The sequence below is a fragment of the Polypterus senegalus genome, chromosome 2, assembly GCF_016835505.1.
Source record: "Polypterus senegalus isolate Bchr_013 chromosome 2, ASM1683550v1, whole genome shotgun sequence".
Lineage (NCBI taxonomy): Eukaryota > Metazoa > Chordata > Cladistia > Polypteriformes > Polypteridae > Polypterus > Polypterus senegalus.
This window is the reverse complement of record NC_053155.1, coordinates 115,115,528-115,129,341: the sequence shown is the minus strand read 5'-3', so window position 1 is coordinate 115,129,341 and position 13,814 is coordinate 115,115,528. Positions and strand designations below refer to the sequence as shown.

Sequence of the window (13,814 nt, the reverse complement as noted above, 5' to 3'; positions counted from 1 at the left end):
AAAAGTAAACTCACCTTTAATTTTGATGTGGTCTCCTGGGGATGCAACTTGAGTTTGAATGGCACAAAATGCTGTAAAAATAGGAAAGCCTCCTCCATCACACGGCTAACATTGGACACACCTGAAGCAGTTTTGGAAAAGAGAATGATGTCAAAACTGGATGCCACCATGAACAATCTTCTCCATCCCCTCCAGGAGTGCTCTCTTGGAACACTTTTAGCTCTAGGTTCATTCCTTCATTGTGTGCAAACAAGCATCTATGGGGAACTTTTCTGACTGCTTCTATCAAGCAACTGAATGCTTCCTCCTGATATCTAATCTAACCTAATTAAAGACTGACAAGCAAAAAGGAGGATGCCAATGACAAGGAGAAAAAACTCAATGTCCCTCTGATTAGGACAGTCTCAAGTGATCGCCCTTTAGGCTGCAATGGGAGGCCCTGGACAGTTTCGCTCTGCATAAAGAGGAGAGAGAGAGAAAAAAAAAAACCAAAATGAAACGGAACACTTAGCTATAAATGTAAGTGTAAAATAATGTAAAAAAAAAAATAGCATAATGAAAAACAAATAAATAATAAAAAGTCATTCAAAAATATAATTATGTTAACATATGGAAATAAACAATCTAAAAGCAAAGAAAATGAACAGAAAACGAATAAAAAAACTAAAGCCATGGACAGAACCTGGGCAAAGCCATGACAGCCACCAGGAAGAATGGATAAGCTGCCTACCTTGCTCAAGTAAAGGATAGCACATACATTACAAACTTTCAGACAATAAAACAACAAAATCTGACTTCTGGAAGGCCTCACTAGATATTCTGTTAATCAGTGAAACTGATAGATCTGGGTGAATCAAAGTATAGAATAAAGAAGATGGCCAAATCTTCAAAGTGATTAACATACACGTCTTCCATTAGATGGCATATAGTAATTTAGCAGCTGCTGTGTCCAAACAAAAACAGACTCACTTACATTGGTGAACGAAAAGGAGGAGGCTACCGACGTCCAGCAGTAAAAGAACTTGAGATGAAGGGAGAATTGTAACTTGGCAACCACAAACAAAGTCAGTATGAAATGAAAGATCAAAACTCCGGAACTGGAGGACAAAACTAGTACATGTGCATAAATGTGTTGGTTGCGCAGAGGGAGCAGACAGCAAAGAAAATCAGGGCAAAGGCTAATAAGTGTAGTTTTTGATAGATAAGATAAAGCCCCTGTAAATAAATATTAAAAAATGAAAAAAAAAATTAAATAATTAGATTCCACAAGGAATTTCTAACATTTCTGTAGATGGTTTCCCAGGAGAGAGGTAAAGGTAGTACAGTCCATTGACAAGGAGGACATAAAAGGGATAAACAACTAAAACAGGCTTTGTCAGAGGGAAAAGAGGAAGACTGTTGTGATAGACGGGGTGCTCATAAGCTGACCCTACTCCCAGAGAGACCAGAGTCTCAAACAACATGTATTTCAACACTGGCCTTATATTTTTCTTTTACACCAGATGAGCCCTTGCCTTTTTTATTCATCCCTCTAAGCTCTCTATGTGAAGGATGTGGATGGTCTTTTAGGACCTGACCTGTGGACCATTTCCAGGTCAGTCAAAACCCTACTATAGCGCTGAGGGCTTTTCTCTGCTGCCCCAAGCCCCACTGCCACTGAGGCTGTCTACAGCTCTCAGACAACCATATGGGAGTTAGCACTATGTCCATACCATAATATGGCTACCTTCTACCAAACTGGGAGACTGGATTAGAATGTTATCATTTTATTTTCCCATCCAGGGAGCACTCCACTGGGGTGCCTAATTCTTTAGATTCAGCTCTGCCAACCACATTTCCTTCATACTGTGTACAGATGATGTAAGGGAGATTCCATATGTTTTGAGCACTGTGAAGCTTCAGATAGAAATGATTTTATTTTAATGTAAGTCCAAAAATTTGGCAAAATAAGGTGTAATTTCTTGCAAATGTATAATCCTAAGGCTGCTCATTCGTGCTTGATATGTTTCCCCAGAACCTGTCTTTGACAATGAAGGTATGTTAGCTTTCTAGTAGCATCAAATGTTGGATCTTGAGTACCTTACCAGCACTTATGGTTAGGTTAGGGTTATTGGAGTACCACTAGGGTACAAATGCACGGGTTCACTGAATAGGAGAGCATTAGGTTTCTTATGGCAGTAAGCCATTTATGAGTACCAGAGCAGGATGGGACTAAAAAAGCTGCTAAAATAAAATAATATTCAAAAAGGGAGGAAGGGAAATTGTCAAAATACAAAGAGAAAAAGAAAGGGCTTGGTCAAAAGGTACAAAATATAAGAGATCATAAAGCTCAAGGATCTAAAAAGAGCAACTACAAGAAACTTAAGAACCACAGAGCAAATAGAACAGTGTAGGCAGTTAGGACAAATGGACTTCTGGTGACTACAAGATGGAACTGTTTCTGACAGGTGTGACTAGAGACAAACTATACATCGTGAGTGGGACAGCAGGCCTCGCCATGGGAGTGTCCCAGGCTGGACAGAGTATTTTTTTTTCCAGTGTTCTTTTCTGCTGCACTATTTTTGGCCATATTCTATTGTAAAACGTACATATATCAATGTCCCTATGTGCTCTTTCTGGCCAATTAACCTCTGCATGCAGTAGAGGCCTTGTTTTCTGCTTGCTGTGCCATGCTTTTTTCATCAACAATTCCTGACAGGAAATAAGAACATTCTGAAACTCTTCCAGGATCCCATGGGTTTTTTGACTTTAGGAAACTTGAGTTTTATTTCTGTAGTTCTCCCAAATGACACAAAGACAGGCAATGAAGGACACTGCCATTACAGACCACGGCTAATAAAGAAAGTGTTGAAAAATGAGCCAAAAATAATGTAAAAAACAAAATATAGCTAGCAAAGACAAGTTAAAATCTTTAACACATTTTTAACTAATTACAAATTGTCAGAAAAGTTTCTGAGTAAAATAAAACATTACAGCACAACTATCGAAAGTAAGGAATGGTGAAACACATTTTTAGTGTCTAGTACTTAACCACATTTTTCATCTGGCTTGAGGTTATCATACTTGAAGATTTCTGACTTTAGTTTTCACTTTAGCATTTGCTTTATGTGTTGTTTTTTTTTTTTTTTAGTATGCATGACGCCATTTTGTCAGCGTGTATCACATGCCCATTCTTGTTGCAGTAGCCTGCATCAGTGAAGTTACTGGTAAATTTGCTGTAAATATGGCAGAGTGCAGCAAGTTCAATATTCCTTAGTGGTCATTCTAAACAACTTTTAAAAATCTAGTTGTAGTTAGTTGCTTTACCAAGTAGGCCATAGCGTTAGAATTCTTGTGTTGCCTCTGACTTCAGTTCTGTTTCTGATCTTCATGTTTGTTTTTGCCTTTAGTTTGGTTTGCTTTGTTCTGACCAATTTCTTAGCTTCATCCCATATTTTCGACCACATATTTTGGTTTCCAAATAATCTCCTGGGACCTTGTGTATAAAACTCTGCAGAGATTCGATGCTAAAATATTGCTTACACTTAAAAGGCAAAATATAAAAAAATAAATCGGATGTATAAAACCGTGTTTACGCCATGGGCCCCTCCAAGTTCCTTTATAATACTCAAATCAACTAGGTGCGCATGCATGCACTTTTAGACACTCCCATCACTGCCTGTTGGTAACCATATCCATGGCTGAATATTCGTAATCTAGTCACTATATAAGTTTGCATGTTCTCCCCGTGTTTCCGTGGGTTTCCTCAGGGTGCTCTGGTTTCCTCCCACAGTCCAAAGACATGCAGGTTAAGTGCATTGGTGATCCTAAATTGTCCCTAGTGTGTGCCCTGCGGTGGGCTGGCACCCTGCCCGGGGGTTGTTTCCTGCCTTGTGCCCTGTGTTGGCAAGGACTGGCTCCAGCAGACCCCCGTGACCCTGCAGTTAGGATATAGCAGGCTGGATAATGGATGGATGGATAGTCACTATATAAATTTGCCCATGACCTTTTTATAACCAACCAAATTAAGCTTTTATGAATAAGAACTTGAGGCATTTCTGACTGAAGTAGACAATTGCAAAAACAATTTTTGGTCTCTCTGTGGGAGTCACAAATGAAATAATAAATAAATCAGAGCAGTTGAATGGAGAGAACAATAGCAATGTGCTCAGACCACTGTTAGTGTACAACATGAATGGGCACAAGCTGTGTGCCCAGAACTGTACCATATTAAGAATGTTCTTACTAAACTTGTAAAAAACTAAAATCCTAATTGTCAAATTTGCAATACTAGTCTCTTTATATTCAATGGACAACATCCAAAAGTCTTTAAATTGACATTGTGTTGATGCCCTGAGGCTATCCATGTTTCTCTGCTATGCTGTGAATTACTGCACAAGCCATCATAATGCTGCAAACCTCTGTGGGGCTGTATAACAGTGTGCTGCCCAGCAAGCCCAAACACTACTGTCATACCTTTTAATGTACCAATGGTGCATTCTATCACCGATTGCATCTGGGAGTGCCTCTATCAACAAAAGGAAAGTTTATATAAGTTGTTGTCTGTATTTTGGTAAACTTAATTGAAATTCCTTCGGTTAGGTTTACTTATTAACCATCACATAATACATAACCCTGAAGTCTGCTTCCCACTATTTGATAAAATAAAGTAGTTATGGGTTCATCTGGAATTCCTTACAACAAAATTATTCAGGCACATTTGAGCATCACATATTAGTTGTATATTAATTGTGTGAAAGTATTTCTGTTTACAAAAACTAGTTCATTCTATGATGGGGCCTTTACCTCGACATGTGTGCTGTAAATTGCATTTATTACATCAGGCAAATCAGCAGTCACTATAAATTGCCTTTGGATTTTGCACTTATCTGGGTAGCTTCTTAAGTATACCATCCCATACATGGCATGACACAGCTCAGGGATGACTGTGAGATTCCTAACCATTTGATCAGTTTGTGCTAAAAAGCGGTCATTGCCAAATACCCTATGGTTCTTAAAACTTGTAAAGAAGCAGGGATCATGTGATTTCTCTGTAATGTAGGCACCAATTCACCACACAACTCCAAGAGCATAGATCTAGGAAGTTTAAATCGACTTATAAGGTAGACATCATCATGAGCCAAAAAACCATTGCGATCCTTGAAAACTTGCTTTAGCCTATCACTGGCAATATCCTCCAAAAGAGTAATGCTGTCGTTGCCAGTTATGTAGTACAACACACAGCACACTCTTTTTATAGACAATAGCTAAGCTACAATCTAAGGCACTTGACATACTGTAAAACAAACACATTAAGCGTTATTACCAATACTGATGGCAAAGTGCTGAGAGAACGTGTCAATTACTTGTGATATAATTAGTTCAAGAACATCAGAATGTGACTGACGCATCACTGAAATACACTATGAAACAAGACTTTGTGTTCACCTCATTGTCCAGCAGCTCAGAGTCGCTAAAATGCCAATGCAAAAAAGTCAGCATAAGACTTACAGATAGTCAAAACGTGTCTTAACAGTAAGCACATTTTCATGCCAAGTTCATTTTTTTTTTTTATAAATCCTGACTTTAGAGTAAAAAATGGCATATGTACGTTTCCAAGCATAAGTAATTTTCATACATGAGGCCCCTGGTTTTTCCAGTCTGCTCATAATAATCCCCAGACATACCATTTGTGTTCTTAACACTGGAATTTCACAAAAGAAAGATATAATAGGTACTGTAAATTACAGACATTTAAGGGTACAACCGGTAAGTGTTTTACAATCAATTTTCATTTGACCACATATTCCTATTGCAAACTTTCATGTGAGGCGCTCATTCAACCTCTCTTTGCCAGCCCTGAAAACAAACAAGGGCTTTAATTTTCTCATATTATTTGCTTTGACTCCAACCCTAATAGCCATTTTATGCCTAGGAAAAAGATAAGAGATAAATTTTTTTTAAAAGCTTACATTAATGGAGTGAGGCAGAATGGTGGCTCTGAGGCTAGAGATTTGCACTGGCAATCGGAAGGTTACCGGTTCGAATCCTATAAATGCTAAAAGTGATTCTACTTCATTGGGCTCTTGAGCAGGGCCTTAACCTGCAATTGCTCTGTCCTGGGTATGACGTTAATCTGCATCCAGCCCTGCATGTAGGCCCTCCAACCTTCAGGGAAAAACCTAGGGGTTGGTGGCTGAATTGGCACTCCAGGCACCATAAAAACACCTCACACTGTTTGGGAGGAAGGAGACGAAGCTTGAGGAGGAGTGGTGGTAAAAGAAAGGAAGAGAATTGTTTTGTGTTTGTGCTTTGGGACGGTGTTTGAGCTGTGTGGCACGGGGAAGATGTGTTCCACAGCTGAAGAAAAATAAAGTCTTTGTGCTTTTTATACGTGCCTCCTATATAGCACCTTTGTTACAATATATATATTCATTTAGAATTTTTGTTCTGTAGAGTTAACTAATGCTTTGAGTCACTCAGTCACTTCACTAAGATTTGGCTTTTAATATTTCTTTAATACACCAGTAATAATGGGCAGAGTGGTGGCTCTGAGGGTAGGGATTGGCACTGGCAAACAGATGGTTACCAGTTCAAATCCCGTAAATGCCAAAAGTGACTCTACTTCTGTTGGGCTCTTGAGCAAAGCTCTTAACCTGCAATTGCTCTGTCCTGGGTATGACATTAATCTGCATTCAGCCCTGCTTGTAGGCCCTCCAACCTTCAGGAAAAAACCTAGGGGTTGGTGGCTGAATTGGCACACCAGCCACCATAAAAGATGGCACACTGTTCCACTCCATCTGAACTAGTGAGGTGCTGAGGTGTCATCCATTGCATGGCTGCACTTGGGTCCTAATCTGGGATCCTGAGTTGGTTTGTCATGTGGTGGGTGCGGCAATGCGCTGTATCAGCGTGTGCTCCTAACCTCCTCCTTATATTAACGTGTACTGTACACCATCTGAATTCCTTACTTTATTTATTTGGTCTCATTTCAAATGACTGAATATTTTAAAACTGTGGTGGGTTGGCGCCCTGCCTGGGGTTTGTTTCCTGCCTTGCGCCCTGTGTTGGCTGGGATTGGCTCCAGCAGACCCTCATGACCCTGTAGTTAGGATATAGCGGGCTGGATAATGGATGGATGGATGGAATATTTTAAAAGGTGTGCACGCCCTGCTATTCTTCACAATGAGCTCAAACTGTTTCTTAAACATTTTGCAATTTTTACAGTCTTTTTATAAAGACTTAAACCTGAATATATAAAGCAGATTAATAACTCACATAGAAAGATTTTATTTATTTAGACTTATGCTTTGGCGCGACCACTCTGTAAAGGCATACTTCATTGTAATGCATGAATTATTTCCAGGCAAGTTTTTCTCCTAAATTTACCCTGCTTGAAAACACATTTCAGATGACTTTACACAAGGTTCCAATCATAATACTGTATACTGTGTGTGTGTATATTGTAAACCTTTTCTGAACGTTTCCTGCTATTCCAACCAAAAAAGCACAAAGCAACATAAAACCTGCTTACACAGATACGCCATGTATGGTTTATACTGTATATTAGCATTAGTCACGGGTCAAACAGTGGACACATTTCATTCCAGAACAGAGAGTGCCGCTGCACTGACTGGCAGCCCGAGGAGTTTAGGTCTGTACTTTCACTTTTAAGTAGAACTAATAACAGATACCACCACTGAAAAGCTGCTAGAGTGCCATGTTAATCAGTTAGCAGGAACACACTGTATATTTGGCAATGTGCCTGTCTTAGAGCCTCTAATATGAGTGCTGTTAGCAAGATTCAAAAAGAGAGTACACATTAAAAGCCTAAGTTAAAGAAAAAAGCAAAGGCCAGATGGTTACTAACATAACCTGGGAACAGACAGGGTTTCTAAACAGAAGGTAAAGAATCTAACAACGAGCCAAAACAACAATAATAATTAAAAAAAAAAATTCTAAAGTCAGGAGCAAAATTCAAAAGTCCAAAACGACCAGCAGTTTAAGTTATCCCAAAGCTAGAATATTGGCCCTGAACCACCACCATCTTTTATAGGTGTTGTTATGATTCTGTATGGTGGCAAATTTTTTATGTTCATTTAAGCATTTTTCTTTAATTAATGTTTGTTTTTCTATTATGGGGTTTTTTAAGGCCCTGAACCAGATTTTGCCTTTATTGTTATTATGGAAATTATTGTATTTTCAGTTATTAGAAAATACTTTACATCGTTTTCGTCACCATTTTGTTTTTCTCTTGCTGGGCACCACTATTTTATGTTATTGCCATCATGTTGTACCAGCGCTACTTAAAGTAGCCAAAAACTCCCAGCAGCACCACCGGTATTACACTATTGGATGAAGATTAATCAAGTAGGCTCTTTAAAAAGAATCCAAAAAGATGCAGAGAAAATCATGATTGTCCATCTGTTTTTTGTTTCTACCCATCACTCAAAGCATTCAATTACAACTACCACTAACTTGGATTATAGTTTCATCTGAATGTATGTGCTGTCCCGTGTCTGCTTGTCAATATGGATTTATTTTGGTTGGCTTTGGCTTCATCTTCTTCTAGGTAGTGTTCACAGTTGTATGAAATCTTCACAATTCACAGCACAATTCCTTCACAGGGTTTTTCATTCTGTTCTCCATTGTTATCTGATTCTGCTTTACTGGACTGTGTTTTACTTTGTTGTTAGTGTTTATTGTTTGCCATGTAGTAAATGTAAATAAATATTTGCATGGGCATTTTTGTGTAAAATTGCTTTTTTCTCTTCATTATTTGATTAATAATAATTAATAATTCATTTTATTTAAAGGTGTCATTCAAGGTACTCAAAGACACCTTACAAAAGTCAAAAGAAAATTTGCCAAATCAAAGAATAACTAAGGCATAGCTACATAGAGAAGATGAAAAACAAAGAATACAAGTAATAAACATAACCAATATTGATGTAAACAAAATAATCAAAAATGGACCAAGAGGACATTAAGCAAATCTGAACCGCAGCCGTGGAACAAATCCTAGCTGAAACATAACAGATAAAGATTTGGGTAATGACTTTTGATAAGACTAATCTTTGGTTTCTTTTTACTTGATTACATTTACTCTCCTTGGTAGCAGTGACATGAAATCTTAAATTGTGTGGCCAGCAACTTGTAAATAATATTGGTGTTGTAACCAAACTAATAATTGAACTCACAATGGTATCCTCAACAATAAACTTACATGATATAAAAAACACAAATCTTCAAAAATGAACAAAAATAAGAAATATCCATTGAACAAACCAGAATCATGACAATAAGGTTATGTAGGTTTACCACTTTACCTAGAAAATGACATTTTGTCAACAACTGCCTTAGTTTTGTAGACTACACTTGCAGTCATCCTTTAGAATGCATACTTTATATTATTTGTCAAAGTATATTTACAATGTTCATCAACGATCTACATACTCTGTCCTTATCTCTCGAATGAAGTTGTTCATTGCCATATGTCCGTGCAAGATGTCACTAACATGTAACACTTGGCCCTGTTTCACTGCATTCTTTTAGGTCCCTAATGTTTAACCCTCATACTTGTCTACTCTTCATTAAGTAATGGTACTCTTCTCTAAGTCGTGGCCTGTTGTAGTCCTGCAGCTAATTTAGCCAGCAAGCTGTGATTGACTTACCTTTGCTCAGATGTTGTGTTTTAGTCTCTCTTTTTAAAATGTTTCTCTTATGCTTTTTGTTTAAGACTACTGTATATGCATGTTCAGTCCTGGTGGGCCACGTTGGCTGCTGCTTTTTTCTTCTTAATTTGGGACCTATTATTGCTACTGAAGCAATTATTTCTCAAATAACTTTTTTCTACTTTATTTTAATGAATTTGATTGTTAAGATTCTTGAACTCTTAATTGGTACTTTAAGCCTTAAACATTCCCTGTTGTCAATTGCTTTTTGTTTTCTTTTAACCAACTGCAAGTTAACATCCATCCATCCATCCATTTTCTAACCCGTTGAATCTGAATACAGGGTCACGGGGGTCTGCTGGAGCCAATCCCAGCACAAGGCAGGAACCAACCCACCGCAAGACACACACAAACACACCCACACACCCACTAGGGCCAATTTAGAATCTGCATGTCTTTGGATTGTGGGAGGAAACCGGAGCGTCCGGAGGAAACCCACGCAGACACGGGGAGAACATGCAAACTCCACGCAGGGAGGACCCGGGAAGCAAACCCAGGTCTCCTAACTGCGAGGCAGCAGCGCTACCACTGCGCCACCGTGCCGCCCGCAAGTTAACATGAGATGCATATTACAAAGGAACCAGTAGCAAACCATCTAACCAGCTCCTATTTACATCTGTGTATGTATTTATTGTAAATAAAAATATGTAAAATAAATAAATAAACAACTGAAAATTACTAACACGCTTTTGTCCATAAACCAATTGGATAATATTCTTGGAAAACAAAAAACTACAATATAAGAACAACGTGACTTAGCAGAAAGAAAGCACTAATAAGCCATAAAATTAATTAACAAGTTGCCTTATAGGCAAGATTGGCTTTAAATTAAACAACTGGATTGGAAAAAAGACCTATAGCCACTATGACCCTCCAGGGCCACCTCTGACTAGATGCTTATTTCTAACTGTGATTAACCTTTGCCATTCCGATTTCATGCTTACTGTCTTCATTTGCCAACTTTTACCTGTGATGACCACATCTCTCTTTGTACTGCCCTGGATCCAAAATATTATGCTGCTGTCAACTTTCACTCTACATATCACATTCAAAGAGGGACTGGTTTGCACAAGTGACTGTATCTATTCAATATGGCAGACAGAAAGGCAAGTGCTCAGAGGTGGAGAATTTTTAGTGAGATAACTCTGAGTTACCGTTTTAGCTTTGTGATCATCTTTGAAAACCTGAGCAAATATGTTCTACAGATGAAGGTGGAAGATAAAGTGGTATGCTGGGATGTTACCCTTACTTGGTGGCTACATTCCTTCTTTCTATTCTGAGCCAAATGTGTTGGTTCTTGTCAGGTTCACCCGCTGTTGTGCATACAAGTTGATAAATATTTTGTATGTCTTTATTTGTAACTTAGGCAAAGCAATGTAATATTAGTGTTACATTAGTGAGAAGCAGTCAGAAAAGTGAATTTTACGATAGGGTTTGGGGGAAGTGCCTCAAACAAGTTTGGTAAGGATTCTCAGTCAACCCCCAGAGGAAAGCCAGGCTGCCTAACTGGCAAACTTTAGCTCAACAAATGGTTTTGAGGGGTGGCAGGTGTGAAGATGTTTTCTAGTCCCCCATTGGTCTGAAGTATGGCTGTTTGGAACTAGCTTGTGTCAGAAGCCTCTATGTACCACAACACCCTATTGGCTCTAGGGGTTGGACAGAAAACCTATACATTTGTTTGCCCTCTCTCTCTCTTACGAAATAGATTAAAGACTATATCACACAACATGAACTGAAAAGGACAACACAATGAAGAGCACAGCTTGGCTGCCATATTGAGAGTGGCATGTGACCTGTTCTGAAGAAAGCTGACCACAAATGATTCCTTAACTAGAGACATTTTAAGTAACCAACAAGTCTCTGTGCCACCTGAAACTACACGTCACCATTTATCAGGTTGCATGGCTGCCAATATTCAAATGTACTTTGCATAGTGTTATTATTTATGAATATTATCAATAATACATTATTTAAAGTGTAACTTAACTCCTGCTTGTCTTTTACTACACCTAATTGCCTGAGGTTATAGATGTAGAAGTGAAGGTGGGGAGAAGTTATATACTATAATACCTTATAAACAGTGGTAAGTCTGTGAGATTTGAAGCATTCTGATAAAGGCTACATATTAATAATACAATAGAAGAAAGTAGAGAAATGTAATACTGTACAAAGACAAAACACCTACCATATAAGAATTTTTGTTATTTCTTGCTTTCTGGAAAACAGGATAACAGAAAAGAAAGTTGCTTGATCATATCTGATAACTGACATTCTCAATACAGGAAAGGAATATGCACAGGGAGAAGGGCTTCCACTACTGGTCACGATGATCCAAGGGGATTAGGGTGTGCAATAATGATGATGATGTTATTGCTTTATTGTTGATATTTTTCCAATGGTGTTTGTCTTTTCAAGATGGCTGTGTTTTTGTGATGTTACCCTAGCAGTTATTGGCATGTAGCTGTTGTGAAATATAAGCCCTCATGAACACAGCAGTGCATTGCATTGTTAAGGCAGCTGTTGTATCAAACTTATAAACACAGTAAGACTCCAAACTGAAAGCATGACATGTTTGATCTTTTTTCATTTAACTTCACTGTTTTTGACCTTATCCATTTTTTTGTTACTTGACCATGAGTCTTTGTGCATATTTCATTCTTTTTATCAAGACTGTGGAGTCAATTTTTGCTCATGCCAAGCTAACTAAATGGGCATATAACGTAATCAATCAATGTAGATTCAGATGAGTAAAGCAAGCCCTTGAGGGCTCTACAATAAAAGCTTCATGTTTAGCACATGTGATCTGTCAGAGCCTATTAGCATTCTAACACCATACACTGCTTCTGATAATCTGATAGGCACAAAATGGTTTAGACAGGCCAAGAGAATCACAAAATAAGACAGTACAATTGCTGTGGTGGAAGCCTTAATAAATGTTTTCATTTTTATTTTAAATTAAAACCAAAAAAATGAAGAGGTTTTTTGAACACAAAAGAAACTTACTGTATTTGAAAACTAAATTAAAGAAAACCTTATTAAACAACAACACAAAGATGTTAAAAAAGACAATGTGCCTTTCAAAATAAATAAATACGAATGAGCTTTGCAAATCTTGAGCATTCTTGAGTCTTAAAAATAAGTTAATGGATGCTGCTGTGTTATTTAGCTTTGCCATGATAATGTTACCATGTAGAAAAGTGATGACATCATGTGAGTAACATCATGGCAATGCAATGCTTTAGGAACCAAAATATGATGATAACCATGCCACAAAATGGCAGTGAAAGCAGTAAAAGATAAAGCTACTAATAAAATTGTGACACTTGTCTGCCGCTACTAAAACTTAGGTGACCAATGTGCATATTTTTTGCTGTTTTGCTGAACATACACCAAGGCACATTTAATAAAGGATGTTGATCCAAATGCAAATCTCTTGTACTTATCTGTGCTGCTGCCTCCATTCATCACACTATAGGAACAGACATGTAGCTGTTCATAACCCCCCTTTGTCTCCATTATCAAAACTGAGCAGCGGATACAACTTTACAATGATTAAGCCAAATAAGGACAGGTGCTGGAGTTTTCATTCAATATGCTCTGATTATAGTTGCATAAATAATTTATTGATAATGTTCATTATGAAAAATACCACTGTGCATGAAGAGCGATGGTCTGCATTAGCACTAGATGAGATGATAGCCAAACCGGAAGATGCTGCTACATAAAGATTTTTGCCACAAAAGTGCATTTCCATAATGGCTCCCAGTAATTAAGAAGCCATTCTTTAGCTCACGTTAACCTTATCCACACAGATCTTTTGTATTTTCCTGTCAGTCCCAATGTTCAATACAATTTGAAATAGTAATAAAGGTCCATTCATTTTATGAACATGCATTTTCTTACAATAAACTCTCAGACTAGTTTACTCCTGCCTTAATGCACAGCACATCGACTACTATCATCACATATACTTTATAAGACAGAATTGTATCAGGATGAGCAGATGGAAAGTGAAGTGTAAGGAGCTTACAGTAAAATAGAAATCAATCAGCAAGTAACACATTTAAGTTATTACTGGAGGGTAGTAGAGAGGTTAGGAGC

At 37.9% G+C, this 13,814-nt stretch overlaps 1 long non-coding RNA gene across 1 annotated transcript in view; it reads right to left on the bottom strand.

Moving 5' to 3' along the window:
* The window catches only part of LOC120524234, a 28,495-nt gene extending 27,477 nt beyond the window's left edge, over positions 1 to 1,018 (bottom strand). The window contains exons 1-2 of the long non-coding RNA XR_005632786.1: positions 974 to 1,018; positions 15 to 121 (exon numbers count right to left, since the gene is read on the bottom strand). This is a non-coding gene — a long non-coding RNA (uncharacterized LOC120524234). The remainder of the gene's footprint in view (positions 1 to 14; positions 122 to 973) is intronic.
* Positions 1,019 to 13,814: the final 12,796 nt, after the last annotated feature.